Consider the following 8,512-nt stretch of genomic DNA (forward strand, 5'->3'; position numbering starts at 1 on the left):
GCTGTTCCATCGGTGTATAAATGTGTGTGAATGGGTGGATGTGAGATAGTGTAAAAGCGCTTTGATTGGTCAGAAGACTAGAAAGGCGCTACACAAGTACCCTTCAGACCATTGTTTGTGAAAGAGACATGTTTGTGAAAATGTACCTGACAAGAGACCTGATTCTGAATATTTTTTGTGACATTATACAAGCTAAATTTATCAAGTGCACTAAAATATCAATATATAATAATAAGACAATGATATATTTTATTAATATAACCAACCATGAGGCTACCGTTTAACTTCCAAGCGCATCAGCAACATTGGAGAGCGACGCTTTTATTCTGAAGGTTTACGTTTGAACATCCGGTCACATTGTGTTGGCTTTATAGTGAAAGTATGCGATGGGGGAGACCAAGGGGACGTGCTGGATGTGATGTACGCCGTGAGAGGGAGGAGAGGGGGGACCGAGTAGCCCAGTGGCATCTATTATTACACCGACTGTTGTTTATAATTGTGTCAAACATTTCAACGTATAGACGGAAATGACCGAGAGGCCTTTTCACAACATGCAGACTACATTTTAAACAAAAGCAACATAAACTAGTATTCAGCAGTTTATTTACTAGGAAGTCCCAACATAGGCACACCGTTGCTTTAACATTGGGAAAATGTAAAGAAAGTAAAATAAGCAAAAGTCACTCCACTCGCCCGCTACGTGCCCGCGCACTGGGCGTGCCCGCCGCCATTGAGGACTACACAAGTCGCATGTAGCCCTCGCGCTCCCTCCCTCCCACTCGCGAGGAAGTAAACAGTGTGAAGTTGACCACGCGCCTGGAAAAGACTGAGAGCAGCTGATAAGAGCAGATAGCCTATACAGGATGATAATAATAACAATAACAATAAACAGAGTTTGGACTTTTTAAACGTGATCACTGAATAGAAACTCTTGTATTTGGGTCTATTTTTAGTTGCCGCTGGTGGGTTTGTCAGTGTCTTTCACTCAGCTGTCAGAAAACGCTTAATGTCAAGACCTTATCACGACTTTATAGATTTGTCAGATTAACTCCTTTAATAAACAGTTTTTCTGACTTTCCACCGAAATGCTTATAAACAAATTACAGACCACTTCTTTCCCCCCCTCCTCCCCCATATTCTGTATATTTCCGGCCCTTATGATGAAATGTTGTTTCAAAGAGGTCTTTACTGAACCTAAATAATATCAGAACCTAAAAAAGCATTTAATTGTAATTGTATAAACTCATTAGATTCTGTCTAAAATCATATCCCCGATACACAACACATCCAACAATAAACTGGACTGGTGCACCAACACAGATGTCCTGTACAAGAAGGGACAAAGCCGCCTCCATCTGCTGAGGAGACTAAATAAACTGGTTAAGAGGGCTAGCTCTGTCCTGGACTGTCCTCTGGACTCCTGGACTGTCCTCTGGACACCACAGAGCAGGTGGGTGGGAGGACGATGCACCCCCTGCTTGAGACAGTGGTGTCTTTAAGCAGCTCCTTCAGCAGCAGACTGCTGCACCCAAAGTGCAAGAGGGAGCGCTTCATTCCAGCTGCAGTCAGACTTTTTAACTCAGAAGCAACATAACGTGACCATCATATTGCTCCAATTTTAATTCTTTTATAGTAACTTAATGTCTATTTTATTTGTCTACTGTTTGCTTCTGTTTTTGGTTTGCTTTTGTACTGGAGTTGATGCAACGAGTGAATTTCCCCCATTGTGGGATTAATAAAGTCCATTCTATTTTATTCTCCTATTACTACAACGAAGTGGGCTCAAGCAATGCTTTTGCTTTGCATGACCGATAATCCAACCAATCAGGAAGCCAAATGTGAGTGTCTGCTTCACTAAAACGCTACCCCGGAGTATTAAAACAAAAACCTCTCCGTTTTTGATGTTTGGATTTGCAGTTTCAGCCTGGATGGGATAAAATGAAAACGCAGTAGAGTGGATATAGCCGGAGAGTGGGGGGGCAGGGTTGAGCTTTGAGGGGGAGAGGGGAGCAAACACTGGCTAATTAATGCAACATCAAACTATATTGATCTAAACAGTACCGTCTTTATTTTATATCTCTTTTGAAAACATATCAGTAAACCTTAAAGTACCGATATACCGCCCAGCCCCAGTCAGACCTATATGATGTTAACATTGAGCGAAATATTCAAACTACAGACTTTTATAGAAGCACCAGACCTTTAAATGGAAATATTCTAGATTTGTTTGTGTGCATTATTTTATACAAATTTATTTGAATTCAGCCTGAAATCTTTGGAAACAGGATTTTTGCTAGAATTTGAACAATATTTGGCTGCACAACATGAGTTTGCGCATGTAGGTCAAGGAGGAACTGAGGGTTAAAACAAATGAATTTAATCCTCAGGAGGCCGTCTTTACATTAATCCTTCAAGTGTTTTAATGTGAGGCACCTAGTTTAGATTAAGAGTGTGTGCGCCTTATTTAATTGGTGGATTGAAAAGTTGTTTTTGTTTCTAAGGGAAGTGGTCTCTGGTTTGAGGACTTGTTGCTTTAAACTTCAAATGGGAAATGATTATATGTGTAGTGTAAAGGCCAGTCGGGGAATTAACCGCCGATCTAGCGGGCAACCGGCTCTCCTGAATCAAAGCCGCCCGCTCTACGCTCTTGCTTCCAAAACAAATGGCACTTTAATAGCAGCAAATTAGACCAATTAGAAAAATGATCATACACTTAGTATCATATAACATCGCAAGTTTTTCGATATAGCCTGTGTCTCTACTTTAAAATGGAACCACAAAAGCATCTGAGCTAAAAGCACGGAGCGGACCCGAAACAAGGTAACATCAACATTAGCGTTGAACGTAAAACATGCTTGAGATACAGGTTAGTCGAGGTAAGGCACAATTCTTAGTTGTAAATGTATAAACATGCGTTTGTTGTTGATGTTCTTCGACTGGTTACTCTGAGTTTGTGATGCAACGTTGCACAGCTGATCAAGGTGGCGGGGGCGCCGAGCTAAAGCATTTCTTTTCCGATTCCTCGATGAATCTATGAAATAATCTGTAAAATACTACAGAATACAGAAAAGACATTCCTTATCTTAATCCAAAAAAAAAACCTCAGAGGAATTCTGAAGCACGGCAGGTTAACATTATTTTCTGTATTTATTGTCTTGTTCAGGCGATAAACTGTTTTTGGTGAAGTCGTTTTACTTTATTTCTTTGAAATAGTCTTTCTTGTTAAAGATGCAGAATGTCTACCTGTTGTGCGACTTCACCAAAAAGCCAAATTAATCCACAAGAGTCTGTTAATAATCTGCTGTCACTTCAGACATTAACAAGTACATGATACAGAATAGGACTGCAGTTAACAATGATTATAGTAATCGAGTATTCTACAGATTATTTCACAGATTCATCCAGTAATCGTATAAGAAGTACTTTTGCTTGACGCGCACAATCCCAAAACTTTTTTCTTCGTCCCTCGCTATTTTCTCTCTCTTCCTCCACTTTGCAAACACCGCCATCAAATCACTTCGTCTTTACTTGATCACAGCGTAAGCGCGATGTGCGACGGTACAACTGTCCGTGTGAAACAGTGCGCTCTATAGTTAAATGGATTAAAGGAGGCATCGAAGCAAAGAATTTGTAATCGAATTATTCGAATAAATCGTTTCAGCCCTAAAACAGAATGATATTGTCACTGTAAATAAACTAAACTCGTGCTTCATCGTAGTGCAGTCGTCAATTAAAATGGCCTGTAGTATAGCACTAAATTGATATGTCAATTAATTGATTAGTCAATCTACAAGTAACAGTTTTGATTACTGATGAATTTAACTTTTTTTTTTAGTAAAATTGGCATGAGCTCTGTGGTTCCAGCTTCAATGTAAATATTTATATATTTTCTTGATAGTAAACTCCATTTATTAGCTTTTTTCCGGAGCTTTTCCAACAAATCTAATGGTCTTTCTCAGGGGATGGAAAATAGACTCAGGGTTGAAATAATTTAGCATGTGTTAAAGTAGCATTACATCAACAATATTGATAATCGATTAATTGTCCATTAAAAAGTCTTTTATCTAGCTTTGGTTTCAGCTTCTCAAATGTGAGGATTGGTTGCTTTTCTAAAGTGAATAGTTTTAGGTTTTGGACTGTTGATCAGACAAAACAAGACATCTAAAAGAAGCCATCTGTAATTAACACTGTAAATATTATTGTTGGCCTGTGTATCACAATTGTTATCAGTGCCTATCAGTTTTAAATTCAGCACTTGTGTCAGTGGCTCCCCTACTGACCTGCCCTGTTGCATTCATGGTCATCTGGAAAAGAAACAACCCATATCTGATTACAAAATATTTAATAGTGGAAGCGTATTATCAGTCGTCATGTTGATTCAACCGGTGTAGACGTGTCACACTGTGCACTGCCGGCGCTCGCTCCCCGGAGCTTCGTTTCTCAGAACTGTGTGTATACGTGAGGCCCCACACAGCCGCCAGCTTCCTGCTGCCAGATAAAACAGTGACGGTGTGAAAGAAGCTGTGCCAGCTCCGCCGCATGGCCCCCGCGTTAATCAGCACGGTGACACCCGCTAAAGCCCCCCAATCAATCAGGATCTGCTGTAAACTGGCTTCAGTGTAAACACTGGGATTTCTTTTTTCTCTGCTCGAACACAAAGCTCAGTGTTGGCAGTGACACAGAGAGCAGAAGGTCAAAGAGTGCCTGGGGGAGTTATTTGGTAAGTTCAGCTTGTTTCTGTTACATGACATCAGCTTGGATAGACACCCATTCTCTGACAGCAGTTCAGTAACCCTATCAGCTAAAAGACACATAAGGAAGTGTTTTTAATGCAAATCTTTCACTGACACTGTATTTAATTTGCTTTCTGACAACAGCTCCTTGTGCTAAAGCAGGATCACTTTTCATGGCTCTGTTTAGCCGACTCAAGGCTCGGTTTAAGCTACACTAATCAATATTTTTTATATAAACAATGGGTTAATTGTTAAAGTGTGAAAAGGCTTTCACAGTGACAAACCTACTGATAATTACCCAAACGCAGTTTCCTTTAGCTGTACTGAGCTTTTTAGCCTCTTTTGGTTTTACTACCTATGTACAGTATACTGTTCAGTCTACATGTAGATGATGTATTCAGCACATATATCGGCCTCTACTAACTTAGATATATCACTGTAATAATAATATAAAATGCTGGTCAATAAGCAACAAGATGGTGACATCATTCAACTGCATTATTCTCTACACTATATAACAATATATATTTAATGCTAGCCAGTAATGGTTTTAGAATAGATCTACTAGGGCTGAATGATTTTGGGGAAAAAATTTTATTTATTTATTTTCACCCTGTGCAGACTCCCGATCGCACATCAACAATGAACACAATTAAAACAGACAAAAAAAAGAAACAATTTAACTTAGTAGCCTACTTAGAAATAGTAGAAGCACAAAAATCAAGGACAACTGAACAAATAAGCAAAATCAGACAGGCAAAACGCTCTTATTCTGAAATGCTCCATGTGGATGTGTGATGTTAGCCTGCAGAGAGCGGAGTGGGCGTTTGTTACTGTAAAATGTACACACCCTGTACCCGCTCTGCTTGTAACTGCACGACGGGTCAGATGCGCTGTTTAATTAACCTACATTTTAAATCGCTTTCTTTACGATTAGCTAATTGCGTTCTTTCAGTTCTTTCAGATCGCAATTTCGATTTGAAAATGATTAATCGTTCAGCCGTAAGATCTATTGTCATTTTGTCTGGGATAGAAAAGACGATAGTGACTGAGGACATTTAGGGCTTGAAACTAACTTTTTCACCACCATCCCAAAACTCACAAGGGGAGCGCTGACATCGATCCACAGCTGCAACACTGACAAGGCTGCCTGCTGATGTGTCCGCAGACATTTTGTGTTTATCCGTCTCATGAGTGCAGATATCGGCCAGTACAAATAATCTCAAAATGCCAGATATCGGCATATCACAAAAAAAGGCAACCAACTGTAACTACCTGCATAGCTAGATACCACTGGGGATAAAATGTTTTTTGAAATTTGGGTGAACTGATCCTTTAAGGCTCAAATACCCTCAGGAAGAAGTTCTGATTGGATTATTTTCCAAGGGGAGGAACCTGAAATTCGCAAAATAAGAAATTGAAAAAGCTGACAGCTATTTCCACTGGTTAGGTGTGCACAGGTGTGAAAATGTAGCCATGCTGCTGTCCCAAGTGAACAAAGCAAACCACACTGCCAACCAAAATGTTTGCAAGTTCATTTATAGACAGGTAAAAACAGTTGTACTATGCAGCACCACCTTTAAAACCATTAAGCTGATTCAGCTCCTCTCTGACGTCTGTTCAGGTTCATCAGGTTCCTTTAAATAGCATTTCAGTATCACGTTGTTAATTTGAGCCCTATGACAACCAGAGACAAAATCCAAGCACGTGTTGATTCTGATTAATAAAACAAAGAGTCCATTCTGCACAGAGAGTCTAGAAAATTCCAGTTCTAATTAAAAATAAGTGGAAATAAAAGGATATTTAGGGAACTCAGACTGTACTGTATGCATGTGTTGAGTGTTTTTGTGCCTCAGATTATGGCGGTTCAAACTCCAGGCAGCAGCGTGCGTACGTGAGAGGAGCTTCATCGTCTGAGTTAACCAGTAACCAGACCTCTGCTTCTCTTCTGATCTGCTGCCAAAGAAAAGGAAAGAACGACTCCTTGGCAGCGTGCGTACGTGTTGTAATCTGAGGAATAATGCCTGAGGTTTACTGTACAGCTGACTGAAGCTGCTGATGGCTGATAATCAGCACATATCAATTTTTCCGATCATTTTCACGCCCGTGAGATCACCAGTAATTGATATTCCCTGCAGACTTGACAAAGGCGTCTGAAGCAGCATTTAGAGCATCGTGGGACGTGATTTCTTGTCCAGCATGGTTCAGTCAAGTTCATGACGGAGACCAAAATAACATGAACACCTGACAATCTGCTGCCATGCCACATCATAAAAATACCTCACAAAGTCCTACATTAGTGAAGCTTATAAAGTGACAGACTGTCACAGAGGATTAGGACCACCTGGGTGAAACTAATTCAGGTTTATGCAACTGCTCTAAAAAAAAAAATAAAAAGCACCCTCGTACAGGTTACAGTTGGAACAGGTTGAGTCTGTTTCAGAGAAGTGTTCAACTTTACAGGCATTAGGTATGAAAAAGTATAGAAATGTAATTATATACGCACACAGACATCTATATACCCAAATATGTTGATTGTGAAATGTCCCAAAACAACATAAGACATATGATGATTGTTGGAAAGTACTGGTCCACTTTGTGTTTTAGTGGGGACATAAAGGCTCAGAGGAAAAAACTTTTAAGCGTTCTTCAGCACATAAGATGTTAGGAAATATAACAGGGGAGACAGAGGTATGAGGTCAAAGTATACTATAAGGCATAAGCGTAGGCTACTACAGAGTCGACAATCTGAAAATAAATTGTTGTGCGTTTTATGCACAACAATGTATTCGACCGCACCAGTTAACAGTCATCCATCACATCCACACCTGCAACATGTTAAACAAACAACGCCAAAAGCACATAGACTGTAAAGAAAGCACCAGTGCGTGGAGGTCAGCCCAGCGATAACAACAGGCCTGTCCAATTTTACTGCCCTGAAATATGACAAACTAGAACTTAAACTTAAGGAATAACATTAACAATGTGAGCTAAAGATAATAAATCGACCTCATGTTTAGATGTTAAGTTAAAGTTTCGACGCTGCAAGCAAGCAACTATGTCAAGAATTTGTTTGTTTGCACGCATTTTTGGGTCATTTTAGTTTTATTTTAGTTTAAATTACTTTTATGGACAATGGGCATTTGTTTCTTCTATATTTACACTGGTTTGCATGTGTTCTTATTTTGCAAATTTTTCATTTCTTAGTAGGGCTGGATGATTTCACCTAAAATCAAAATCACGATTAATTGAACATTTCACCTTGATTACGATTACTGAACGATTATTTATTTTTTGTTGTTTTTTGTAGTTTTTTATGCCCTCATATTTCACTGACTAGGTTTGTACTGTAAATATGCTCAACTGTTAAAGGGGCATTATGGAGTTTCCAGCGGCCATTAGCGGTGCGGTTTTAAGATTGCAACCAGGCGTGTGCTCGTACGCGTGCTGGCTTGAGCTCATGAGCGAGCATAATCCGAAACACAACCGCTTTCACACAGAAATCCTGCAATAAACGCAGAAACACCAGCATGTAGGGTGTTGCTTTTCACACAGACATGTTCATCAAAGTCTCAGAGGTAGATCAACACCGGCTCCATAATGTAACGTTACTTCATTCAGAGCGGCGAGCCGGAAAAAAGGTAAAGTGACAGCGGCTAAAGACAGACAGGGAGACAGCTTCACACAATATACTGGAAACTCAGGTAAACTCCCACTGCAACGTTACAGTAATAGGTTTGGACTGAATATTATAACGAGATTGTGTCACACTTTTTAAT

At 39.8% G+C, this 8,512-nt stretch overlaps 1 long non-coding RNA gene across 1 annotated transcript; it reads left to right on the plus strand.

Annotated features, from left to right (window-relative positions):
* Positions 1–1,154: 1,154 nt before the first annotated feature.
* LOC119910680 lies at positions 1,155–7,446 on the plus strand. Its single transcript, XR_005445682.1, has 2 exons — positions 1,155–4,720; positions 6,590–7,446. It is a non-coding gene; the product is annotated as an uncharacterized LOC119910680 (long non-coding RNA).
* Positions 7,447–8,512: the final 1,066 nt, after the last annotated feature.

The sequence above is a fragment of the Micropterus salmoides genome, unplaced genomic scaffold (assembly GCF_014851395.1).
Source record: "Micropterus salmoides isolate LMB-PRFRI ecotype aquatic unplaced genomic scaffold, ASM1485139v1 Ms_hic_scaffold_19, whole genome shotgun sequence".
Classification (NCBI taxonomy): domain Eukaryota; kingdom Metazoa; phylum Chordata; class Actinopteri; order Centrarchiformes; family Centrarchidae; genus Micropterus; species Micropterus salmoides.